At 30.9% G+C, this 13,969-nt stretch overlaps 1 pseudogene; it reads left to right on the top strand.

The window, feature by feature from the left end:
- The first annotated feature begins 10,558 nt into the window (after positions 1–10,558).
- The window catches only part of LOC142619238 (UPF0481 protein At3g47200-like), a 30,657-nt pseudogene continuing 27,246 nt past the window's right edge, over positions 10,559–13,969 (top strand).

Raw genomic sequence — 13,969 nt, 5'->3', positions numbered from 1 at the left:
TGGCCGCATCATTGAAAATTAAATTATGTGCTAGTCTGTGATTGTTAGATCTAGGAAATCAAATCTTAATGGACTCTTTCCATTACATGTGAAATGGAGAAGATCGATGGCTTTGTTTATTTTTGACTACTTGTGCCGCGCCTACTTCGCTAGTGCTGTTTGAGGGTCCTCATTGGTTATAACTGAAATGAGGGCAAGGCTGTGTGGGTTAAGGAGGAATTTGAGATGGGAAATTTGGGAATTGTTAATTCTTGAAGATTCATGAAAATTTGGTTGTTTGGTTGACAAGTAAATTATAATTTGTGTAAATGTCTAAATTCCTATGAAATGGGAGAATTCTAACTATGTAGGAAATGTTTTTTTTTAAATTTTTTTATACAACTATGTAGGAAATGTTAATCTTGCATATCTTTTATTTGTGTTAGAACTTGTGCCTAATTGAGCTTATTTTTTATAATTCTATTGTCATGATAAGTGGGGGAGAGGGGATTCAAGCTCTGGTTCTCCTTATAAAGGTCATTGAGCTACAAGGCTCTTGGCTTGCCTAATTGAGCTTATTGTTGGTAAATAGATAACTTTTATTTGTTGGCACCCTTTTAAGGATAAGATTAGTTTGATTTGGACGTCAAATAACTTGATGTGGAATTTGACCCACTTATTTGATTAGATTTGGTTAGAATTTTATCAATGTGATAGGATATTCACTTAATCAGCTCAAAACCTATTCTATAATAATTGTAATCATCAATATGAGAGTATTGGTTAGGAAAGGAGTTAGCTTTTATTATACTCAGCTGGACTATACACCAGTACTAATAATTTGTTGATCAGTTTGTATATTGGTACCAAACTCTTCCCCTTTTAAAGATTTTATTGGGACTAGTGCTGATTTGGAGTCCTCATTTGTTATAAATGAATAAGCACATTGTGTCTAATGGGGATTAATATTAGCCTGTAATTCAGTCCTGTAAAGTGTTTTGGTTAGAAATTGTGCCCAATTGAGCTTGCTGTTAATAATTAGCTAACTTATGTCTATTTCAACCCATTATCAGCTTAGTATTATTTAAATTGCCTGACCAACTTGATCTGCCATTTGACAAATTTACATCATAAGATTTGGTCCGAATTCAACCTATACTCTAGAATCTACCTCATCAATGTGAAGTATTACTTACTTTAATTTTCTTAATTGATTAGCAAATGAATTAGCTTTGACTTGGATAATGAGCTACCTTGGTTAGCTTTAGTTTTACCCCTCGATTAGATATGTTGTTGACCTTATTGTTAATTTATCTTTGTGGTATCGCATTTAAATGTTGGTTAGACTTACCCTTGTAGGCTTGTACCGATGTGTATGGTGATATTCTATTACGGATATTGGAGAAAAACATTGTTGGCTAGACTTGGTTATCTTAGCCAGTTGAGTGTTTTTGAAACTAGCTTGATCAAATACTTCGCTGAACTTTTGTTTACTAAGCTTATTCGGTGTGGATTAGTTCAAACTGTGCAGTGCTTGGGAATTGATCTTACGCAATTTTGACCAAAACTATTAGGCTATTGGATGATTGGTTGACAATATTTGGTTAAAACCTTTTTTACATAATTACCTGGCTTAGTCAATTTGGTTTATATTGCCCTTAACAAGGGTTAGGAAGACTATCTCATCTGGAGACTCTACATATCTATGTTCCCAGAAGTTCCTTTGAAGTTACTAAGTTCTCCATGGTTATTACCTTCATTATTGTCCTCGATGCAACTGGAATCTATAATAACTACCTCAAAGATATATAGCTGCTTTACTTAGACCAATGAATCAAATGACTGGTTGTCCTAGATTTTCTTGAAGTCATCTCTAGCTGGTTGCCTGACCCGGGAAGGCCTTTTTTAAATGTTAGTTAAGTCCTTGATCAATCTCAATATGTCACAAGTCTCAAAGCTCCATGCCTTCTGTTAGCTAATGCAGCTGAAAAGATTGGATTTTAATGGCTCAAAAATACGTGAAGAAAGACTCGAATCCATAAAAGTTTGGATTCGAGTCTTTCTTGATCTAAGCCCCTAATGAAAAAGAGATTGGAAAAATGTATGGTTTTAGAGAGGGAGAGAGGGGGTGGGGGGGGGGGGTGATTGCTTGGAGTAGTCAGTCACCAATTATATGAAACTAGCATCTCCAGGAGTCCTTATGCCTTTGAAGTTTGAACCTCAAGTTATGGGACAAATAGTTGGGCCCTTGAAGACAGACAGGTGATATCTATGGTTTTCTCTTTTGCAATTTGGCCCTATTGGCCTCTCTATTGCTGAGGGTAAAAGAAAATTTTCATTAATTTGATTGATAGCTTTGAGTTTGCTCTGGCAGCAACGTTTACATGACTGGACTTGATAGAATGAACAGGAGTTCCTTTGCCTCCCAGTGACCAAAAAAAAAAAAAAATTCTGATTAAATTGCCAACCCTGAATTTCTGCCTGATGGTTTTGTTTCATATGCATTTAGGCTTCTATCAAATTTCATTTTCCAGAACACAGGTAATGTAGTAGCAATGGCTTGAAGAAGCCATCTGTTTTGTTTATTTTTTTGGAAAGAAGCCATCTCAAGTCTAGAGCACGAAGCCTGGAAGCAAAGAAATAGGCTGTTTACTTGTCAACTCAAGAAAAAGGTTCATTGGGGTCAAGGTAACTCAAGGAAACAATGGATGGTGTTTTTGACTCTTTGCTCTGTTAAGGGCAAGAGGGTATTATTGAACGTCTTCCCTCTCACAGTGAAGTCCACAGTTATGCAGAAACTGGGAAAGCAATAAGTGATGGAATGATGATCACGGGATGATTAGGTAATTTTCTATAGCACATAATAAATGGTCTTGGTTTACTTAGCCAGTTGAGCTTTGTTGAAACAGGCTTGATCAAATACTTTGCTGGACCATTATGTGCTACTAAGCTTCCTAGGTGAGGGTCTGGTTCAAACTGTGGAGAGGACTTGGGAACTGATTTAAGAAAAAAAAATATCAGGCTATTGGATAATTGGTTTATACCGGCCTTTCAGAATTTAAGAATACCATTTCATTTAGAGACTCACCATGTTTGTGTTTCCAGAAGTTGCTCTAAAGTTACAGGTTTCTACATGGTTTTACCAAATATCTTTATTATCATCATCTATATTATTCGTATCTATAATAACACCCTCAAAGATATATGACAGCTTTACTTAGATCATTTGAACAAATGCCTAGTTGTCCTAGATGTTATTGACCTCATTTCTAACTGCTCAAACTTCTTAGTCTTGGTTATTTTTATTTGCATGGCAAATCTAGCAGCAACTGCATTATCATCTAGCTGTTCAAGAACATGGTGGATGATGGGAAGTAACATACATGGGGGTTAATTATAAACTGGTTTCGTATTCTTCAGCCAGGTGTGGCCTTCCTAAATTATTTATTGTCAAAAGGGTAGCTAAATGATATTGCCTAGTCTCCTATACGAGGAGAATATGAGTTTGTTATCTACCCCCACTTCTTGTGACAATTGAATTATCGAAAAAGTTATGTCCTTGGTTAATCTCAGCATGAGTCAAGAAGCTCCATAACTCAAGTTAGTTAATGAAACCGAAAAGATTAATTCGAATGACTAAACAGTACAGTAAGAAAGACTTGGTTTCCATAAAAAGATTGGATGGAGGTATGAATATAGAACTTAAGATTGGATTTAAGCCATCAATGAAATAGAGGTAGTGACAATGTTGGGTTTTTGAGGAGAGAGGACAGGCTAGTCAGCACTTTTGAGACGTCAGTCACCAAGAATAGCCCCAAATTCTTGTCTAGTGTTTCCGTCTGGCCTCCTCTATTTTTATTTTGTTTGATGAGCTTCAATGTATTATTACTCAGAAGGGAAAGGAAAGCAGTCTGCCTTACAAGCGGTTGCAAGAGCCTCTGTAAGGCTGAGATTATTAAAAAGAGAAGACTGGAGTTCTAAGAAAGAATTTAGCTGCTGCATGTGCAGCTAAATTACAGTCTCTCTTGACCCAAAGAAAAATACAACCAGCAAAAAACTCTCTAAAAACGTAGAGTATTACTAATAATGTTGCGAAATGGACGAATCGGGTGCGGACACGGGTGAGGCTAATGAGTCGAAGCAAGACATGGCATCACCCTCAACAATAATATGGCTCCATCTATCAATTTTTGCGAGTTGCAGAGTCCATAGGATGGCAGTAGCTTCAGCTTGGAGGGGGTGAGCAAATGTGATGTGTTCTCGACCAGACTTTGATGACAATGCCATTATCATCTCTTGCTACAGCTGCTAGAACTGTGAGGGATTTTGTGGTAGCTGCATCAACGTTAATCTTGATCCAACCATGTGGGGGAGGCTTCCATTTGCTGGAAACCACATTGGGATTAACTGAGTGAAGGTGTACCGGTTTTGGTGAATGAGATTAACTAGTCCACAATATCAGCATACTTATTTGAACCTCAACTTATTGGACAAATGTTTCACTATTCAATAAATTTTTATTTTTTCAAACTCTTCTAATTTTTTTCCCCTAAGTAATTTTCATTTATCATAATTCAAAGTTGCTACATTCTTCAATTACAAAAATATCTAGAGATGTGATGACATTTATACAAAAGCAATTATTTCACCCTCCAACACATAAGATATAACTATAAATTGGTTCTCACCCGTTTGGAGTAATTGTAGAAGATGGTCACTCTCTCTCATTAGGTGGGGGTGGGGTTTCTCAAACTTTGTTCTTCATGGGTTATATATATTTTTAATTAACATTTTTTCTAAAATTCAAAAATAAAATAAAATAAATATTAATTAAACTATAAAACAACATCATTTTGGGTAAGTTAATAGTGCAATTTAATGGATAGTAAACGGATGACTGAATTGAATATAATTGAAATTTAGAATATTAAAATGACAAAAGTCAAACTTGAAAAAGACTTAAAAAAAGAAGAAGAAGTTAAATATAGAAAATAAATTTTACAATTTGACCTAAAATAAAAGGAAAAGTACGAAGATCGCAAGGAATCCTTTTGCCCCACTTTGTTGCTTTCCTAGTTCTTGCATTGCTGCAGATTCCAGCTGTCCACAATAAAGGGTACGAAATCAAATTTCAATGTTGTCCTGTTGTGTGGCCCTTAACAGAGAACAAAAGTTAGGAAACATCTCAAAAAGTTAAAACCTCTGATTTACGTAGGTTTCTTCTTGAGTTTACTTTGACCCAAACTGAACTTGTTTTTCCTCCAAATCTAACTGCATTCACATTGATATCAAACGTGTCCCGGTAAATGGTATTGGATAAAAAAAAAAAGGGTTTATTCAAGGTTAATTTTGCATTTATGGTTTAATGTATGAACTTTTTTTTTTTTTTTTTATCCAATATCATAAGGTCTCAACATTTTGCATTGGATCCATTCCGATGGGTTGAATTTAGGATCGAATGGATCCAATATCAGGTTGAGCAGGTTTGTTGAGCAGGTTTGTTGAGTAGATATATAGATGCAGCTAACATGGCTTACAAGAGAAAGACGAGGTGGTTAACATGACATAAAACTAAGGCGGCTTGATCTAGATTGAGGCCTAAGGCAATTCAAGTGATTTTTTTTAATATTTAATATCAAGTAAATAACATTTAATTAACTTTCAAGATTATAATTTTGTATTTAAAAACCATTTTTCATGCCTTTGAGATTTATAATTACTAATTAAATAAATTTTTTTAGGTTTTGCTAACATTTTTTTTTCTATTTTAAATTTTGAAAAAATTGTTTATGCAAAAACAACTATAACAACATGTACAATTTTATAATTATTGTTAATAATTAGTATTAATAAATATGGTGTTAATAGTGAGTCTATATGAAAGTGACGTTAATCTAATAACAGTAATTATGAAAAATTGGTGGAAATTTTTTTGTACCACTGTACCTACCATTACTTTAAGAAAAAACAATAGCATTCCACAAATTTTGGGGAATTTTTATGATAGAGGTCCTTAGAGCACTAGCATTAGGTCTCTTAAATTTTTTTTTTTTTCATACACCAAAACTTACATTTTCTACTTTAATATATCATTTAACAATATACTCTATATCACATGTTCTAATTTCATGTTCTATTCAATTATTTATTCATTTTTCTCTTTCTTTCTCTTCCTCTCTTCCTCTCTGTTTCCCACTATCTCTAATCTAAAGCTCTCTCCTCTTTGGCTGGTATTGATCGAAACGGTCCAAAATGGGTTGAAATTTCATTGAAGGTGGAATAGAGGGCTTACCTTTCCAGGTTATATATCTGTAAGAAATTTTTAAGCCGTTTTAGCTAGACTAAAACATTATCCATATTACATCAATTAATAAATATTATGCAGTAAAATTTATGGTATCTATAGTATTTTTGCAAAAACTATTTACATTTAGGTTAGTAAATTTTTAATTATTAAAATTCTTTCATTTACGAAATTGACTTTCTTGCTATTATATTTTACAATTATTTTTAATGAATTTTAAGTTATTTGTGATAATCAATTGTCGAATGTGGTTTATCTACTCTATTGATATCATTTTGGTACCCTCTTCTACATTTTTTTTAAATTTAAATAAATTGCAAGGAATATTATTAATCTATACATAACTAAAGTGAAAGTTCAACAATTAAGCTAATCCACATTAATTTTATGTTTTTCTTAAATTATATTGTCAATCTACTCAAATTTTATATCAAGTATCCATACAATTTTTAATACTTCTATTCTGCTTATATGTTAAGGGTCTTGTTAACACTTGTATAAAAAAAATTTCAAAAAAATTAGTTATTTTTTTTCTTTTCCCATAAAAAGTTTTAAAAAATATTTCCTATACCAAGCCCTTAGAGCATTCGATAACTTTTCTCATATTTTAAAACTACTTTCAACCTAATTAAAGTTACTCTCCATTTCAAAATTCTCTAGGAATTCTAGAATTTAACTCAAGTACAAAGACAAACTTCAATGAGAAATTTATTGAACAACACCATATTCCCATTAAAAGAAAAAAAAATTGTGCCTTTTCAATATATTTCCATAATGAATAAATTTTGATAAAACATTAGAAAATTTCATAGTATCACAATAACAAAAATTGTAATAGGAAGTAGGAAGTATGTATATAAATATATCAAAAAGTACCTTCTTTTACCTACTAAAATGAAATAATTCAATCTGGCTATTTAATTACTCGAGTTTGGCTTACCTTTAGTATTTTTTAACTGGAATCTCCTTTTATTTTAATGAGAAACTATCACATCATCCATTAACTAAATAAAAGGTGAAGATTAAAACCCACTACCACTTGTCATTGTATACTTAAAACAAAAGGACATGTCTTGTACTGGAGGTAAGCCACACCCTAATTACTCTATGTCTCTATCAAACTAACAATGAAACTATCTATTAAAAAACATTGAAATTAATGATCTAAGTACCAAAATTATTTGTTTTATTAATTATTGTTTCAAAAGAAACCATTTTAAAATTCTTCATTTAAAATTATTATTGTCATCCAGTTAAAATATTTGCAAATCTTTTATGTGATTAGCTGTACAGGACAATGAAGGTGGATGATTAAATTAAATTAAATTTTTTATAAATCTATATCTATATATTACTAAAAGTTGAAACATAGCATTTAATGTTGCTACGCTTACGTTGAACCACATCAGTAGCCACGTCATCATTTTTTGTTTCCAATTTTTCTTATATAATTTTTAAAACATTTTCTCTAGTGACTTTAAAACTCCATTACTTAAAAATTAAAATATCTTTTACCCATTATTTTTATTATTAATTTTCCAAAACTCTCCCTCCCTTTTACCTCTTTATCTCCCCACTTCTTTCTACCTTAATATCATTCATTCTCTACCTTTTTATCTTCCTTTATTTTGACTCTTCATTCTATGCATAGTTTTCTCACACAAAAAAGGTTACTTCTCTCTCTCTCTCTCTCTCTCTCTCTATATATATATATATATATATATTTCATTTTTTGTTTGATTTTTTTTTTTGCATCAATTCTTTAGGTTGATGAATTTTTTTGTTAATTAGAATTCTACTTTGGGTTGATGCAATTTAGTTTTGTGTTTTAAGTTGTTATCTTTTATATTCTATTTGATTAAATACTATCCTACTGCATTTACATATAGTATATAATAATATAATGTTATTATATTACATAGAATAACTTGGATAATTTGATGCTTTTGCTATATATTTTTATTTTTACTCTTTTTTCCTCTTATCTTATTTCATTCAACATTTAAATCCAGTCACATCCTCCATATTATTAAATTATGCAGCACAAATCAAGAAAATGGCTAGATACAAACCTGTCTTCCTTTACCATACATTGGGGGAATCAATATATTTGTGTGATAAAGGATTATATAATTTATAATTTAGATAGCACCCTTTGAATGTGTCTAGACCCATAGGTTGAGTAATTTGTAGACTTAAAAGGCTATTGAGAATAAACTTTTTGAATCAAAACTAAAAAAATATGAACTACTATATATCATTGAGATAAAAACTTTTATCATAGATACATTAATATTTTTTTTTGCCACAAATTTAATAATTTTATATTATGTGTTAGCATTGTCATTGCTTCTTCTTCTTCTAAAAAATATTATGTATCATCTTTAAAGGATGCCAACAATATGGATCTTATGGGAAAAGTTACTAAAATATTGAGGAAAAAATGTTTTATATTACAATCTACTAAAAATGTTTTTTTTAATATTTAAACCTTTCTATTTTTCATATCATTGACGTGTTTAACAACTACCACATGTGTTAACTTAAGTCTTAATATTCTTAAGTTGTTTCAGCAAAAAGGAAAAAAATTGTCACAAAAGATGAGTTCATGTAAAGTTTTTTGCAAAATGAAATATCTTTTTTTTTAGGCCACCAAACTTGATAATTTGCTAATGATGGAACCACTTGCAACAATATTTGCATAGTTATATAGTTCTAGCTAAAGCAATTGTCTATATTTTTAGTCTTCAAAAAACACATACATCTACAAGTGGTTAAACTTTCATCTTGGATAGTTTTAACTTTTCATATAATTTTACCTTTACATATTCATCTATTTTAATTTAGATATTTTTTCAAAAAAAAAAAACTTTAATTTAGATATTTATAAGTAAACAGTGAAATAATGATTCATGAATAATCAAAAATAAAAATATCTATACATATTTATCTTGTGAGGTTATAACTTTACATATAATTTTGCATTTATATGTTCATCTACTTTAATTTAGATGTTTATAACTTAATAATGAAATCTATAAACAAGGTAATTAAAACAATCATATTTCTATAATTCAAAAAGTCACAGTTTCTTTTTTCAAAAAAAGGCCTTTTATATTTCCTTGGAATTATTTTTAATAAAACCTTTGACATACTACTAGCCTAACAACTTCATACATTAAAATAAAATAAAATTTAAGGCTCATTATTACTTCTGTTAATATATTATGGATATCTTAATTGATTGAGATCAAACTATATAAATGCCTTTCATAATTCCTTGAAAATTCAGAAGGAAAAAAATAAAAAAAACCTTTGACATACTACTAACGTAACTACATCTATAACTATTTATGCCATCCATGATATCTATTTTTTATTGATAATCATAAAACTTGCCACTAGCAAGGGAACATACAAAGTAATGAAGAGTAAATGAAGGAAGAAAAAAAAGAAATGAAATCAAACGTCAATTAATAACCACTATTTGGAAAATAAAAAGGTAGTCAAGAGAAGTAAGAAATAAAATAGATATAGCTATGCAGAGGACATTGAAAACTTCATAGTGCAATAAAATCAACCATTGCATTCACTTAATTACAAAAATAATCACATGCAGTTTTAGTGTTGGCGTGTGAGTGTATTTCCTTATCTCATCCCCCTTCCCCTATATATATATGTGTGTGTGTGTGTTTCTCAAAAAAAATAAATAATCAACAATTAAATATAATAATACAAAATTTAAACTTTAAAAAAAAAAAAAAATCAAACTCTAACTAGAGAAATTACACACACACACACACACATATATAATCATAATCTTCATACACAAGACTTAAAAAAATTTAATGAATAGTACTACCTCTTATTTAAAAAAGTCTATGTTTTGCAAATTATCAACTAATAAATATATGATAATGGTAAAAAACGTTACAGACAAGATTATGAAAAATATGATAAAACTATTTAAAAAAAAAAACTCTTTATAAGGTCTAGGGACTAAAATAGTATTTTATCTAAAAAATTATTACACGCAACGCGTGGGTCTGCAACTAGTTTTTATAAACATTAAATACAAAATTATCATTATTCTTGTAACACCAGTGCATTTTAACATATTAGAAGATAGTGGCATAGAATGAACTTTGAAGTCAAATTATAGCGTGTTGTACTTTACACGGGGTGTGTTTTTAATCCTAGTGGCTCTTATCTTGATAGATAGGAAGCTCTTCAACTGCAAATGGAAGTAGAGATTTGGCACTTGACATCACAACAATGTTTGAAAGTTCGAAGCAACAATTCTCAATTGGGGGTTTGATCAGTGTTCAAGATCACCTTCGCAAACTGGATGAGCAAGCCTTCATTCCTCTGCTTATTTCAATTGGCCCTATTCACCACTCCTATGTAAAATTACAAACCATGAAAAAGTGTAAAGTACTGTTTTTGAGTGTTTCACTCAACGGGCTAACATAAACTTGCAGAATTTAGTACACACAATAAGAGATAAGGAAGAAAAAATTCGCTCTTACTATGCAGAGACTATTGTGTCTAGCATAAGCAGTGATGATTTTGTGACAATGATCGTGGTGGATGGGATGTTCATTCGTGAGTACATATTAATTGCATGAATGGAGAGGAGAAGCATTTTAAAGAGAAACCTTTTCCTTTAGCTATTATCCTTATTCCTATGCTAGTAAAGAAACATTAGAAACATAATTTTTATTGTTGTTAAGATTATAAGTTGCAATTATAAAAATAGTCACCAAAATATGACTTTTATAATATAAAAATTTTTGAAAAAAAAAGTGAAAGAGAAATGAAAATTTTTGTCCCTAATTTATTGATTCCTACATTGTATGTTGTTATTTGTGTAGAGTTTGTTTAGACCCCTTAAACCACAATTGGATTAACCTAGTTAACAAGCCAAATTATTACTTAGTCCAAATTTCAGATCTAAGTTATCACAATCATATAATCATATCAATGTAAAGTGCGGAATATAAAAACACAAAGATATGATGACCCAGGAAAAACAAAATAAAAAACCTGAGGAGGATTTGACTTAGCTATCCTCAAGGTAAACTTGAATCCACTATGAAAGAATCAAAGTTGTACAATAGTGACTTAGACCACTAACATCCTATTGCTAGCCACCAGTAGAACTTACTGACACGATCACGTGCAAGCTCCGAGACCACAGACTCCTTCTTTCTTGGATTCTCCATCAAGTACAAGCACTCCCACTTGTGTATTTTTAAGCTCTTATGGCAGCACCTGAACGATCATCAAGCTCTCGAGGAAATCTCCTTCTTGATAATCCTAAGCTTGTGTGAAAGCAAGCACCTCTCAGATCTCACAAGAGATTCACACAAATAACAATATGAGCAACAAAGACTCTAGAGAGATTTTGGGTACAAATCCTAGATACAAAAAGAGGCACACTTTTTCTCTCTTAGAAGCCTTTAAAAACGTGCTTAGGGTTTCCTTTATATAGTGGGAGAAGTAGATCTAAAACCCTAATCCTTGTTGGGCTTGAACTGTTATTTAGGCCAACTTAAAATTCTGCAGAAAATTCCTGATGCACGATTCTCGATCGATCGAGTCTATTCTTCGATCGATCGAGTCGTGCAGAAATAGAACAGTAATTTCTTGCAATTACGCGATTTCAAACTTACATTAAACCAAACTTTGAGCAAGTCTAAACCTAGACTAAATGTTTTGATCATGGTTTGCCAACACAATACACATTGAAGTTCTAATACATTAGTCCCTAAGGTCTTAGAACCTAACAATTTGGATGGTCATAAAATGGTGTGACCTCAAATTGAGATAGATTTATGTTAACGGGTATCCTAATACACTTATTAAGGAGGCTCTAAAAGGTTCTCACCTGCATTTGGAAAATAGTAAAAACTAATAAAAATAAAGAACTGATTGTATTATAAAATTTAGTCTTAGTGGGTGCCTCTCGTATCTTTTTTTTGTTTATTAATTTTTTTTTCAAAAAAGACCTATTAACAAAAACCGTAAGACAATTTTATTTTTAAAAAGACCTATTATCTTTTTTTATTTTTTTAAAAAAAGACTTAAGACAAACTAGTGTTTACCACCAACTAATATACTGTGAGCTTATCTACCTTCTTTTTATTTTTATTATTATTTTTTTTGCGAGATAAAAAGTAACTATCAAATAATAGGTGTAACGTGCTCACCATATTTTCTATCAACTATCAAGGCCCCCAATGCTTAAAGGCACCTCATTTTAGAATGTGATTCCTTTGGCTAGGTCCTGGTCAAGTCTTAATTGTTAGTAATACTATCATTGCAATTCCCTTGGAATGTTTTCTAAAAAAAATGGGATTAATTATGACTCATTGATACATCATGCAATTCCTCACTGCCCATTATACTTCTTCACTCTCTTGGAGTAACAAGAAGATTTTTTTTGCTGGTTTATTACAACTAGAACAAGACTGTTTCATTAAGCTAGTAACAAGTGTTCTGCCCAAATCTGAAGTGAATTTAGGTTGGATTTTTCTGCGTTCACGTTCTTCCCAAATCTTGCCTTTTTTTTTTCTTTAAAACTGATAAATTAAATTTTTTTCAGACATGACATGTAATAATATTATTTTAGTTGCTATATAAGATTAAAATGTGTCAACAATGCACACTGTTTGCCATGTAGACATTTTTTATTAGTGAGTTAATGATAGAGACTAAATTGACTGCAAATTAAAAATAACATGGACTAAATTGATTGTTACGAAAATGTAAGGACTAAGTGCGTGTTTGGCAAAAATTAAAAAGTCAACTTATTTTACTATTCAGTATATTTTTGCTATTATTCGTAGTTTCATTAGACTTTTTAGTACTATTTATGAGTTTCACTATACTATTTCAACTAAATTTTACTTTTATTTACAATATTTTTAATAAAAAAATTTTAATTTAAAAAAAATAAGCTGATTCTAAAATAGAAAATCGTTATTTTTAGCAATACAAAAAGACAAGAGAAAATGTGTCGTAAGGCCACAGGAGAATAAATGACATAATAATACTATAATAGTAGCAGTGGTCTTATATTTAAAACCCTACCAGCACGCTTGTTATCATTTCCCTTGTAGTGGATGTGAAATTTAACTTTTCTATATTATATTCTTCATATATGTGCGGTTAGAGGGAAATCATCGGGAGAATAAATGCAATTTCTTGCATGAATCTGAATGCAATCAGCATTTTTTTTTACCATAAATATCACAATTATCGAGGGCATTTAAGTTATTAAGGGTAGTTAATAAATTGGTAACGGTCCATACGAAAAATCAATAATATAACTCCTTAGTCGAAAATGGAAAATACAGTTCCCAACTCAAAAATGAAAATGAAAAGGCATAAATATATTTTTAGTCCCTATATTTTGACTTTTTTTCATTTTAGTCCTTACACTTTATTTTTACTATTTTTAGTTCCTAAACTAATTTACGCGGGATATATAAGTCCTTCAAGCACTATTCCATCAACCAACTAACAGTTAAGCTGATGTGGCTAACGTGGACATTATAATTGTAAGTACACAATTGCACCTGGACCCAAGAACAGTTATGGGCTCAGGCCCAATGAGCCTTAAACAATAAGAATTTGTAGAGTGTGGGCTTGAAACCCAGGTTAGAAGTATGTGAGGATTAA

This window comes from Castanea sativa, chromosome 12, assembly GCF_040712315.1.
Source record: "Castanea sativa cultivar Marrone di Chiusa Pesio chromosome 12, ASM4071231v1".
Taxonomy (NCBI): domain Eukaryota; kingdom Viridiplantae; phylum Streptophyta; class Magnoliopsida; order Fagales; family Fagaceae; genus Castanea; species Castanea sativa.
Note: the sequence above shows the minus strand (reverse complement) of the source record. Positions and strands in the feature narration are given on the sequence as shown.